The sequence below is a fragment of the Plecotus auritus genome (assembly GCF_963455305.1).
Source record: "Plecotus auritus genome assembly, chromosome: 14".
Classification (NCBI taxonomy): Eukaryota; Metazoa; Chordata; class Mammalia; order Chiroptera; family Vespertilionidae; genus Plecotus; species Plecotus auritus.
In genome coordinates this window covers 11,954,207-11,967,916 of record NC_137780.1, presented here as the reverse complement: position 1 = coordinate 11,967,916, position 13,710 = coordinate 11,954,207, and the positions used below count along the sequence as shown (strand labels likewise).

The 13,710-nt window shown below is 43.8% G+C and overlaps 1 protein-coding gene and 1 long non-coding RNA gene across 4 annotated transcripts in view; one reads left to right on the top strand and one right to left on the bottom strand.

Moving 5' to 3' along the window:
* Positions 1–1,300: 1,300 nt before the first annotated feature.
* On the bottom strand, positions 1,301–8,062 carry LOC308238652. Its single transcript, XR_013959596.1, has 3 exons — positions 7,808–8,062; positions 7,363–7,419; positions 1,301–3,869 (listed from the first exon to the last, which is right to left on the bottom strand). It is a non-coding gene; the product is annotated as an uncharacterized lncRNA (long non-coding RNA).
* Positions 8,063–8,262: 200 nt separating this feature from the next.
* BRINP3 (BMP/retinoic acid inducible neural specific 3) overlaps positions 8,263–13,710 on the top strand; it is a 169,719-nt gene continuing 164,271 nt past the window's right edge. The window contains exon 1 of one of the 3 annotated variants that reach the window (XM_080650894.1): positions 8,263–9,026. The gene's annotated coding sequence lies outside the window, so the exon portion shown is untranslated. Of the gene's footprint in view, positions 9,027–10,516; positions 10,628–11,555; positions 12,010–13,710 lie in introns of those variants that run through there. The other 2 variants (XM_080650896.1, XM_080650895.1) reach the window with 2 other exon arrangements.

The window sequence follows — 13,710 nt, the reverse complement described above, 5'->3', positions numbered from 1 at the left end:
GGGTGAATAAAACTGTACTGCTAATGTTGGCTTAGATACTTTGAAAAGCCAGCTTGCAAAGAGGAAAGTGCATTTATAAATGTAGTATATGTTTTATTAAGGAAGGAAATAGAAATTATCTTACAATGGAATTTTTTTCTGGTCCAGCATGCTTTGCATCTCTCTATGGGCACTAATTTTTATACTCATCCTAAGTCTGTAACATGTACCGACTTGTCACATATGGGATCCATGTACTAATTATATTAAATTTGTTCATCACCAGCATGAATTTATTCTAAAAGTCTTTCCAGTTGAAGGAAAGTCTAGTCTTTTTCCTTTTAAAATATAAAAAGTATCCTGCAGTAGAAACAAATGTCTTTCTTAAGAGCAAACCTCCTGAATGCTGGACACGGACTGTTTCTGAAGAAGCACAGCACGGTTACAGGACGCATTCTTTCTCCACATAACGCTCCCAGGGCCTCTATCACTATTTGACCCCTTACGGACTGTGAGTTCAGGAGACACCGCAGAGGGAGACGAGCCCCACTGTGCTTCCACCAAACCTCGCCGTTAATTACATACTCTGTGTAGCATAGTAGGAATCTTAGGGAGTGTCTCTGCTACACGGGCGGAAGGGATGATTGGAGAGATGGAAAGCAAGATGAGAAATCACTGCTACCCCGTGAAGTCGGGTGATAGGAACACTGTGATAGACTGTGTTCAAGGCTGTGGTTAAATTGAGCAGAATCAAGATAGGCAGACAACTCGGGGGTTGGCAATCAGCAAGCCCCACTGTGTTGCATGCACAAGCATCAGGGTATATTTTATGAAACATACAGCAAAAATAAATAAATAAATAAATAAATAAATAAATAAATAAATAAATAAAATTGAGAGGCACTGTGGGGAGGAAAGAAAAAATATTTTTGAAGTCAATATTTCAAATATGCCTCAGCAATCCTAAGGCTTTGAGTTTATTGACTTCTTCAATAAAGCTGATTTTTAAAAAATTAAATTGGAACTAAGCTACCTATAGCTTTAAGAGACAAATAGAAAATATATGGATGCCAATAACAGGAAGAATTTTATGATTATAACCAAAAATATAAAAGTCAGTCTCCTCAGATAACTTGATATGAGGTATAGAAATGAATCTGAAGCTTCAACTAAGTTTACAACCAGATTTTAAAATGAGAGTTAATGATGATTTTAGAGTGGCAAGAAAGTAGCGTAAAAACATTGATAAATCACAAGTATATTCTGATTCTAAATCGTTTTATAGGAACATCTCCAGATGTGGAATCCTATAGTTTGCAATAACAGAAAATTATTTTTTAGACTATGAAATCTCCATGGAAACCTTTCTTGTTTAAACAAGCATTTCACAAATGTGTGCATCAAATAAACTTCAAGTGTTATTTTGCATTTATGTGAAATACAGATAATTTATATTAGAATCATTTAACATCCTGCAGTGATATTAATGGGAATTCCACATTCATCTGCCAGACAAATTTTGGTGTTCCTTATCATTGAAATAATTCTTTTTTAAATATATTTTATTGATTTTTTACAGAGAGGAAGGAAGAGGGATAGAAAGTTAGAAACATCGATGAGAGAGAAACATTGATCAGCTGCCTCTTGCACGCCCCCTACTGGGGATGTGCCCGCAACCAAGGTACATGCCCTTGACCGGAATCGAATCCGGGACCCTTGAGTCCACAGGCTGACGCTCTATCCACTGAGCCAAACCGGCTTTGGCTGAAATAATTCTTAATAAATTTTTAGACATATTTATATGAACTTTGTCTTCTACCACTTCCCAAAGAACAGTATCTCCAAGTCATTCGTTCATTCATTCATTCACTCAAATTTTCTTCCAAACTTAATCAGGTACAGTTGAGAATTTTAAGTTTTATAGTGTTTTCTACTTGTGCTTTAATGGGAATGGAGTGTTATCATTAAAAGGCTTAGATTTATGTACTTAAGTATTATAACCTTAGTTATAATACTCAGGAGTAAAATGTATATAATATGTTATTGAAAAATATGTATATGATATATAAATATCTACAAGTAGAGTAAGAATTTTCTTTTGAAAGTTCAGAGCATTAATAAAATCAAGATCTTTATTTCCAAAAATTTGAAATCCGGAGGAAAATGCACATATTTCTTTAGATAAATGGTAATGTGATCTTCATATCCCCAGGGTAATTGTGAAGATACATAATTTATATATTCAAAATGTCTGATTCTGAAGACAACAAATAAGAGCAAAGTCTCTTTGGGGAGAAAAAAAGGTTGGTGAGGAATGTAAACTGCATTCAGATCTTTCATTCAAGGGTATACTAGTAGAACAATAGGAAAGGACTTACAGGAAAATACCAGGATGATAAGAGGGAGCCTGAAAGGAAATATTGCTCCATCAAGTCCATGAACATCATAAATAATACTGAAAATACTTAATATTGCTGTGTTGCTCAGTGGTTGAGTGTCAACCAGGAGGTCAAGGTTCGATTCCCTGCCAGGGCACATGCCTGGGTTGGGGGCTTGATCCCCAGTAGGGGGCGTGCAGGAAGCAGCCGATGAACGATTCTTTTGATTGTGCCTGCAACCCGGGCTTGTGCCCTTGACTGGAATTGAACCCTGGACCCTTCAGTCTGCAGGCCATTGCTCTATCCACTGAGCCAAACCAGCTGGGGCTCATCATTGATGTTTCTATCTCTCTCTCCCACTCCTTTTCTCTCTGAAAGCAATAAAAAGATATTTTTAAAAAATTGGAAAACAAAACAAAGTTTACTACAGTAATTGGTAATTATTTCAGTGTAAAGGTTAGTGTTTGCTTGAGCAGAACTGATCTCCGAGAAGCTGATGTCCCAGAAGAGAAGCTGGCTCAGGCAGAGCCCCCGAGAAAACTGTCACAGTCTGGTGCCTTAGCAATCACTTCTGGTCCAGAGCGAGACTTAGACCTGGGCCCTGATGCTGAGTAAGAGGCGTGAGCTTTTCCATCCACACATACTGGCCTGGCAGGATAGGACTGGAGCCAAAGCCCTACCTTGTTACACTGCTCTTGTGTCTTAATCCTGATCCTACTAAGAGGGGTGGCCTTATCACTCACACAACTTAGAGGATCATGCGGCCGAGGATCAGCACGACCTCTTCTGGGCTGTGACATCGTTTCTCCTTAAGTTTCTGGGTGGGTGCAATCGTGGGCTAAGACACCAGCGATTATTCCGCTCTAGGTTTATTATTTTCTTTGTTGTAAGTTACTAGAGGCTCACTGGTTATCTCATTTCCATACCTTATCTTCAGAAGTGCTTGGTCCGTAGATGACAACCAATAAATTTGTTTCTAATAAAAGGGTGATTGGTGATGCGAATAGAGTGTCCGTTGGATTTAAAAAGACCTTTCTATTGATCAGTGTACTTCCCTTACCCTCGTACTGGGACATAGAGACTGTAACTTATTTTTATATTTTTACAACACTTAGAACCTTCCTTCTTATATGCAATACTATCAATAAATGATCGCTGAATAAATGCTCAATAAATATTTGTTGAATTGACTTTTAGGCCAGGTCTCCTTCCATAAAAATGAAATGAATTCATTTTACATAGTCTTTTAAAATGGCTTTTGTCTGTAAATTCATGTTTTGTCCTCAGAGGTAAAGTCCATGATCAGTGTCTACAATGTGTTCATTTCTTTAGAATGGGAAGTGCAAGAGATTTAGAGAGATGTAGAAACCAAGAGAATTGGCAATCAAGTAACTCAGTTTCTTGTCATTTTCATTAAAAGGGGCAAAAGCCCTGGGATGTTCATGAGACAGTGAAATCAATGGTGCGTCCTAATGAAGTGAATGGTCAGCCTCTTTTCTTGATTGTAGTCCCCTACAAAATACAAGGAGAAAATGATCAAACTGCTCCATCCCAGTCTCTCCATGAAAAGAAACATCCCCCCTTCCTTGTCCATCTTTCTCTTGTGGTCTCATGCAGTCAGGGAGTTGGGGGTAAATAAGATTAAAAACCACAGACATGTTTCCCCCACCATGGAGCTGATAGAGACATTGCTCTGAAATAGGTTGGGCTCCGAATTACATTAATATATGTATTTGAAGACATAATCAGTCATACAAAAACACACGTGGCCGTACCCAAGCTACTCAACCAAAGCTTCCAGAATGCTCTCTTACCCCAGTGTTTTATGGGATTAAAGGGGGTAACAGGAACCCACCCAGGCTTTGGGTTTCCAATTTTGAATCTTCTCCTTAGCCTATGACTTTTGGGAAATGAATTAAGTTCTTTGAGGCTGTTATTTCATGTATGAAATGTTTATAACCAAATGGTGCACTTGATATTGAGAAAATCTATTTAAAGAAGCAGGCCTATAATAGCCTCTTAAAAATTCTATGCGTCTTTCTCCTTAATAATTAGAAATTTGTATTTATGAACAAATTGGGCTTTGAATAAATGTGGATTTTGTTTTCGATCCTTAGGACATAAAATGACCAATATAAATTCCTCATATGTGTTCCATCTTTTGCAGTATTTCAGATTCGTGCAAAATTTTAATTTTATAAGAGCACATTATAGGATTTACAAACATATTTTGATTGTATTCTTGTTTTTTTTTTACAATCCAGGTAGCAATGATAACTGCCAATGAATTGTAATGTTGGTATTTGTCTTTTAGGCTTTCCATTACAAAAATAGCTTGCATGTCATACTCAATTATTGATGTATCTGAAAGAATGAAGAAGACTGATGTGGCTTCAACCACTCTAGAAAATTGAACACTCCCAAATGGTTGAAGTTTTACAGCTTTTCTCCTAATTATGGAAGCCATTTTTTAACGGAACGTGGATTTTTTTGCATGTTTTCATCACTATGCAGTGTCTTCATCTCTGCATTTATTTCGTAATGTGTGTGGTTTCAGACATAAGGCAGAGTTTAATTAACCATCTTATTTTGAACGTCGCTTCATTTAGAGATTTTAGTGGATTACTAGGTATGAAATACAGTAGAGGTTATGCTTACCCTTAAAAGAACAAGGAACCAGGGTAATACAAAGTGTGCTAAAATACCAACCACAGATGTGTACTGAGGTAATCCAGGAGAGGATCTGCTCCATGTAAAATTAAACTGTGTAATTTCTGAGAACGTTCTAAGTACCAACCAGATTTGTACCTAAGGTAAGAGCCAGACAGAGGATATAAAGCCCATGGCCCCATTTTGAAGTCCATCAAATGGAACCATATGATTTAATCTGATGCTCACATACTTAAATTACCTAATAAATGTTCAGTATTATAAACTGTTTTAAACCTAAGAAACCATAAGGACACAACATTATTTTTTTTATCCTGTATCTTATTTTCTCTCTCTCCAAGTATTTTAAAGAACAGCAACCTCCCATTTATTTGATATAAAATTTTAACAAATCTGATCTTATGTTTTGTAATTTACGTCAATGAACAATTGTATTTTTTGAATAGCAAATTAGGCAAATAGGTTTAGGGAACACATTGAGGTCTTATATGAAAAGTATGTTCTCTCTATATTACACTGTTTGGTTGTTTTTGTAGTGGGTGTAATTTAGGATATTCATCCTTCTTATGTGGCTCTCAGATCCTCCAGCTAGACACAGTCTCCATAAAACACAGAGACATATACAGAAATCATCCTTTTGGTAAAATGAGATGACTGAAGAAAAATTTCTGCATTATGACACCATTAGGGCTGGAATACAGCCTAAGGAGAGAAAGAAAAAAAGTTATACAAAAATGTCCTTACCGAATGTCCCCCTCCCCAATTTTTTTCTTAATACATTTTTATTGATTTCAGAGAGGAAGAGAGACGGGGAGAGAGATAGAAACATCAATGATGAGAGAGAACCATTGATTGGCTGCCTCCTGCATGCCCCACACTGGAGTTTGAGCCCATAACCCAGGCATGTGCCCTGACTGGTAATCCCAGGAATTAAACTGTGACCTCCTGGTTTATAGGTCGATGCTCAACTACTGAGACAAGCAGGCCGGGCACCCCCCCCCCCAATTTTGATAATAATAATGATGGGAGATATTTACATGCATGCATGGTTACCTTGTTGTTGTAATATGCCACTTAGCTATTTCCTGAGATTTTATATTACTGATTTCTAGAACATTGATTATCTGAAATGAAGTCTATTCTAATCAATGGTATTTTAATATCCGATATTTCCAATGAGGTTAAGGCCATCTTGTTTGCATTAGGTATAAATTCATTGTTCCTATCCAAAATGGTCAGCTGGCACTTGAAAACCAAGTTTGTTCCATTTGCAAGATTTGTTCTTCTGCACTTGGTGCTTCATATGTAAGCACTCTCAAGAGCTGTTGGGCTCTTCCCACTGGCACACCAGCCCAACTCTTCACATGGTGGGTGTGCACAGGCTGGAGTGCTGAAGACTCGTGCAAACCAGAGAGCCTTGTGAATTATAGGTCTCATCACCACATGCAAGTCACTGTTTTGGAGGCTACAGATTTGTAGAAGAATTTGAATCAAGATGCACACACGCCCAGCAGGTGTGGCTCAGTGGTTGAGCATTGACCTATGAACCAGGAGGTCACAGTTCCATTCCCAGTCAGGCACATGCCTGGGTTTTGGGCTCTATTCCCCGGTAAGGGGCGTGCCAGAGGCAGCCAATCAATTATTCTCATCACTGATGTTTCTATCTCTCTCGCTCTCCTTTCCTCTCTGAAATCAACAAAAAATATAACTTATAAATAAATAAATAAATAAATAAATAAATAAATAAATAAGATGCACACATTAATAGGATGTTGCTATAGCTTTAATTTGGAAATATATATATATCACCAAAAATGTATACACACACTTTGAATAATTATAAAGGCAGTGTTTATTAAAATACATTTCATTTTCTAAAATTGACCTGTCATCTGGTAAAGTGTGTATACATTTTTTGGGACACTGCATATATTCTCATTTCTGGAACTGCAAGAATATTATATTTTAGAACATGGCCAAGGTGTATCAAAAGCATAGACATAGGCTACTACCAGAAACTACTTATTTTCAGAAAAGAGTGAGAATTTGTAAGAAATAAGAGAGATATTTAAGTATCCCTCTAGCGAGGAAGCAAGGACCCGCTGGACTTCTGTTTCAGTTTCGAATGTAGGAAAGGAAGGGCCTTAACATCCCCATGTTGCCTCTTTAAAGCCCCCGACTTCCAGTCCGCCCTTCCAAAGGCCAGCTCTCCTTGGAAGGAGGAAAAGCAACCCAGCTCGGGATTTACAAACGGAGAGCAAATGAATGAATGAAGTGGGGGATGGGGCGGTGGAGGCAATGCGTTGCCTATTCAACCGCAGAAAAGATGACTTACCAAGAACACTTTCATCCCGGCCAAATGTTGATTCCCTCTATCATTCGCTGCCTCAGTCTGTGCGAGAAATCAATTTCCACTCAACCTTTCCCTCCTCTCTGGGGTCCAGAGGAAGCCGAGCGGAGGGCAAACGACTCCCAAGGTGCTCTTTATGCGGATCGTGGCTCCGAGGGTGAGCCCAGGGAGGGAGAGAGGGATGGTCCCTAAGGAGGGCCCGGGGTTTCCAGGGGGGCCCATTTCACAGCCCAAACACAAATCCCCCACCGGGAGAATCATCCCCAGCCCCACAGTCCCACAAGCAGTGCCCTAAGGAACGTAGGTTTCAAAGAGGAAAGGAAAGGAAGGTCCCGAATAGAGAGGGAGAGGGACAGAGACACTTGGGATTTGGGCTCGGAGAAGGGATGGGGCCGTGGAGAGGAGAGGGGAGCAGGCATCACGGTCTTACCCGGCCGAGCAGGCAGGCGATCGTTGGTGCGGGAGCGGGGATGCGAAAATGGCAAAAGAATGCGTCCTGCCGCAAAGCCATTGCCAGCGCGCTCTCCCGCGGTAACCGCGCAGGGATCGGAGGGGACGCGGGAGGCTCACCTCGCCGTCTGCCACCTGCTTCCCCAGGGACGGGCCCCGGAACCTCCAAAGCTCTAGCTTCTAAATCTGGAGCTGAGGTTTCGGATGCGAGTCCATTGCTTTGCGTCTTGGGCTGCGGGATTCGCCGTGAAATCAGGACCAGGGAGAGCTCCCGCCGCCTCCGCTGACGCCGCTGCAGCCCCTGCGCCTCTAACCACCGAGCCCGGTCCCCTTGCCTGAGCCTTGGGCGCAGCGCCCCCGACTGCCCTGGGCCTCAGCGGCATCTTCAGCCCTTCGATACCGCCCCCCCGCCCCTAAATGCTGATGATCTGGTCATCCTAAAGTGATCGCAGTGGCTCATGTGGGGCGGACAGGGAGGAGGCGGAGAGTGGCCGTGCTGGGCTTCTACACTACGCTTCCCACAGTTGCTGGGTCTGAGAGGGTTCAAGGGGAATCCTAGGGAAATGTGCTGGTGGAATACGATTAATCGTAATCACGAGCTTCCCGCCGCAGGTAACTCTTAAAGCCCCGAGAGTGGGGAGCTCAGAGCAGGATTTCGGAGGCAGTGCCCTCTCGCATTCTCATTGGATCCTTCCCAGCAGCCTCAATCATTCTTGCTGCTCTCTCTACCCGGATGCCTACAGCCTTGCTCACTAGTTCTCTTTCTAGCTCTTTGTCGTCAACACAGCTTTTTACTCCTCTGTTGCAGATTTCTCTGCATTCCAGCTCCTGTTCTCTGGGGTTACAGGGCTTCTGTTTTTCTCCACTCTATGGGGAGGTAGAGTCTGTGAATTTTCATTTTGCCTGCCTAAAGATCATCCCATTATAAGTATCCCTTTCCACCACCACCGCTCCCCGCCCCCCCCCCCCCAAACTAAAAGGCACCTCCTCCACATTTTGCTTCCCTTCCTTGGGGGTTCTCGGCTCTCCGGGTACCGGGTTTTGACTTGGTTACATGCCACGGGGAAGTGCTGGTTATTTCAAAGTTCCACCAGCCTGCAGCTCCTCGCCGGACCTCGCTTTGGGAGATCATGGAATATCCGTGTGAATTCTGGAGATATTTGTTCTCGCTGTCATCCTGCTTCCGGAGATTTCCTCTGGTAAGTCATCCTCTTTACGCATTATTAGAGACCCATTGCTGCTGTTATTTTTAATAAGCCATGTTTGTTTTAAAAAGTGCCACCACGAAACGCATTTTTGTGACTTGCAGAACTCAAAGATGTATGTGACCGCATTTCATTACTGTGTTGGTGGCTGCTGTGCTAAGATACAGCCCATGTAATGAATCACCCCATCATCTTCTACATCTGTGTTTATTTCGGCCCTCGTTTATATTATAGGCTGTAGGAAACCTTAACCATCCCTCCACCCCTCCCATCACGGCTCCTGGGCACACAGCCTCATACCATTTGGAAGGTTCAATTTTATGCTTATCTAGGAGTGAGCCTAAGAGAGACCTTCTGACAATCGCGAGGTCTGGCAAAGATCACTGGTCCCTGTCCTCAGACGGCTGTTCATGTCAGTATCTGTTCACTGCAGCCAGTTACCTGCCGGTGGGAGGACTGGGCAAAGTGTGTGGCTGTGGGGTCTGTAGGGCACTAAAGCCTCTGCATGCGAAGGAGTGTGAGTTTTCAGTGCATCATTGGTGTGTCCCTCACAACATCCCACATCACACATGGACACGTTATTCCGGGCACTGTCTTCCCATCGGGGCGTCCGACTGGGGAGTACCTTTTCGATTCTGTGAATGTAGCCGGGGACTGGTTAATCGGACTCGGAGTGCTCATTTCAGAGGGAGAGAGCTGTGCAAAGAGAGCACTGATGATCTTGGCTCTAATAAATTGAAATTCAGGGACAGACTTTAGGTGAAAAATGTAATTGCCTCACCCCACACTTGTTCAACCCCCAGGCTCATTTTTTAAATAAGTATGTTCGTATGTCAGCGTGTGTTTTTCTTTTCCTTTTCTTTCTTTTTTTCTTTTTTTCTTTTTTTTCTTTTTTTTTGCTTTTATGAACATTTTTGTGGGCTTAACTGACAGTTCTGACTTTCATTAAATACCACCCCTGCATGCATCAGTACTCGCTGATGAACACTGAGGCTTAGGGGTTTTCTCTGACCCCCCCCCCACCCCCCATAAGAACAAGTTTCTGCAACATTCCTCTTCATTGGGGTGGATGGAGCTGAGAGTCTATCATTCAAGCTTTTTCTTCTTTCCTTCCTTCTTTCTTTCCTTCCTTTTCCTGTTAAAACAGAATTCCCCAGAAATAACTCTTCCCCTCTCACTGATGCTGACAGGACAACCCCAGTCATGCTCTTTAATGCAGAAGCCCTCCTAGCCCCCGCACCTACGGACTCCAGCTGCAGCCCAGCCCATCCCCCAGGCTTGGCTCTAGGGGCTTCCCCCCGGGTTCCCCCAGAAAGCAGGGCCGGGACTGGTCTGCACCCCCGATGCGCCCCCACCCACCCCACGTTTCCACCTAGCGTCTCCCCCTGTCTGCTTGCCCTGCCTGTCAAGTGCCATGGGTGTCTGTGACTTCAGTTGCAGAAACCAGGGTTTAGCGTAATTCACCAAATCCAGCCTCCTCCTCGGAGCTCTGCTGATGCGCAGGGGTGGAGGGAGGGGGCCCCAACTTTCAGTGCAGCCAGACCTGCTCTTCTCCAGCTGGTCTCCTCCGGAAAGACTCAGGCGTCCGTGTTTAGGTGAGTGCGTTTGGCCAGATTATAACCTGACTCTCGGCTTGGGGAGGGGGGTGCGCGTAGCAGAAGCTCTTGCAGGCTAAGACGCCGTATTTAACCAGACTAGCAACAGGCGAACGTGCCTGCAGATTCTCCGCAGCTCCCGGAGTCCCCGGAGCCACCTGGGCGCGGGGAGCGCGGGGGACCAGGTGCCCTGGTGACCGACTGGCCCTGGTCTCGGTGCGGGGTGTGGGAGGGAGCCGCGCCGGGAGGGACTGTGCGGGGCGCTGGAACCGGCTGTGCCCTCAGCCCTGCGGTGATCGGCCGCCCGCTGTGGGCATTGGCCGCCCCGCAGCCAGGGGCGCACCAGGCGGGGGGTTGGGGTCAACCCGGCTGAATGCTCCATTCCCAGCCTCCCTCCGGCCGCACTGGAGCCAAAGCCTCGCCGCTGGGCCGAGGACAGGCTTGGGGGCTAGAGCATCTCTGGTCAACGCCTTCTGCGTCCGTGTTAATTCATGAATTAATTGTTAATGAGCTGCCCTAAGACTAATCCGCGAGGGCTCCCAGCTTCTGTCTGCCTGTAGAACCCCAGTCGCCACCTGCCTCCGGCGGGATCAGTTGGGGTTTTTGGGGGGTGGGGGGGGGCCCTAAGTGACTTCTCAGGCTCCGGTTTAAAGTGTTGCTGACCCACTCCACCCTCTTCCCCCCTCCCCTTCTCTAACAGGCAGGGACCTGCTGGGCGGTGGGATGGGGGAGTAGATATCAACTTGGAGCTGGAGCTGGGGCTGTAAGGTTGAAGTTCAAGGCCAGGAGTGAGGGTTGGGAGGCGTCGCATGCCGTCCGCTTCCCAGTTGGACTTTTATTTGTATGTGTCCCCTCTCCTGGGGGTGGGGTGGGAGGCGGGGGCAGCTGGGACTGGCGCCCTCTCAGTGTCCACCCCAGAGGGGGTGGCGCTCTCTGGCCGCTGGGTATCTCTGGTTCAGCATCCAAGCGGTGGCTCCGAGTTCCCAGCTCCGATGGCTGGCCTCCTAGTCGCCTAGAGTTGAAGCAGAGACCATTTTACTGGGCACCAACCAGGTCGAGAAAGCGGGGAGCCTTGTAGAGCAGGGACCTCCTCCTAGCGGGACCCCTGCTGGGCAAAGCTGGGGGCTCTCGCTCCAGAGATGAGGTGCCTGGTTCCAGCTGTGTGAGCCGCCCCCCAGAGGCTGGGGAAGAGGAGGAGGTGACCAGGGATGCTAAAGAGCCCTAGTAGAGCTTGCAAATATTCTAGCCACTCCGGTGTCTGTAAGCCAAGAGCACAGCACCAGGGTGTAACACTGTCACAGCTCTGAAGGCGGATGAGTCAGGGCTGGGGACGTTTCCTTGGTGTGCGTCGTAGATGTGTCTGTCCTCGGGGAGTGAAGCAGGTAAGGACCCACTGCCTACATTTTCTTGACCATCCTAGAACCTGTGTCTGACCCATCCGGTGATCATTTTTCTCTGCCTTGAGCCATGGAATACAGCCTGTGCATGTTCAGATGGTTCTGCAATGATGCATAACTTCGTCGTATTCACATCCATGAACTGTCTTAACTCCATGTACGTGTTTCCCATGCATGCAGTCATTTAAATGTTCAACTGGCATGCTTTGAAATATTTAACAATGCTATAAAAATCGTAAAGTGGGCCAAGGTGAGAGGGAAAAAATGGGGAGGGGGTGGTGGTAGAGAGTTAGAGGGAGGGAAGCATAACCCCAGTGAAGAATGCAAGATGATAGTACCAGAAGTGCCTGAGAACAGTGCTTGCTGTTAAGGTCACAGACCTTAATATATAAAGGATACTTGGAGAACTATCAAGGGCATCTGCAACGAGCAGTTTAATTCTGACGACTTCATGGCAGTGAATATTTTATGTTATTATTATTTTTTTAATTTAAAAAATCCTGGAAGTGGGGTTGATTGGGTTGTCAAATAGGATGAGAAGAGAGTTTGTTTGCCCTGTAGCAATGTTATATATGACCCCAGTGCAGAAATCTTTGGGCTTAGGAACCCATTTGGAAACTGAAAAGTGAAATCTGAACAATTTTTTTAAATAATGCCAAATCTCCCATAAATAAAGCTTTCTTAAATTCCAAGTTTTGTAGGTGTATAATTTCAGCAGCCAATTGATATCAGATCCAACAAGAAAGTCAATTAAAATGACCAAACAAATTTTGAATATTTTAGTAAGTTTTGCTATTATTATGGATATTGTTTTGTTATGTTGTGCTTACACGTTGAAGGGTTCTGGAGTCCCCACACTGTGAAACCAAAAATATTAATAAGACCCAATCCTAGAATTATTCCTTTTACCTCTAACACTTTCTATTCTCGAAGAAATGATATTCTTTAAGAGTTTCTCTGGAAATATGTTTAGTGCTTACATTTATTGACATAGATGCCTGATCAATAAATTTTCTGCTTGTAAGGCTCACTGATAACATCTTGAGGAAATATGAAAGATAATTGCAACTCTGGGTCATAACATTGCAAAGTTTTAGTGCTTTTTGTTTGTTTGTTTGATCTAAGAGGTAGTTTCTTCTTCCCTGGAGAAAGCAATTTATCAATGAAGTCCAATTCCTCAATTCATTTGCATTTACCCTCTGGAATTGTATTATAGTGAACTTGCTCATTGTGTGTGTGTGTGTGTGTGTGTGTGTGTGTGTGTGTCTATGTTTGTGTATCTCCATTTTTGGGTGGGTGGAGACAGTACTTACTTTAAACCTACGTCGCTTTAATCATGTTTTCCAAATGAAATGGACAAGATATCAGATATGATTGATTTCATTTATAACTTAATCAGATAACCTGTGACTCCTGCTTCTCATGAGATATTTTTTTAAATAAACTCAACTGTATAATGGCAATGTACATTTTTATAAAATACAGGATATCTTGGTTTTCTTTATGCAAAATTATGGGTGTATTACAGTTAAGTAACTGAGACCTAAGTTGGAAGAAACCATTGAAACTCTTATTTAAGAGTGTGTTTGTGCGCACATGTGTGTGTAGTGTATTATGTACACACATGCAAATTAGCCTTACTCCTCGGCGGGTATGTTCTGTAAATAAATATGGAATCTCTTTCCG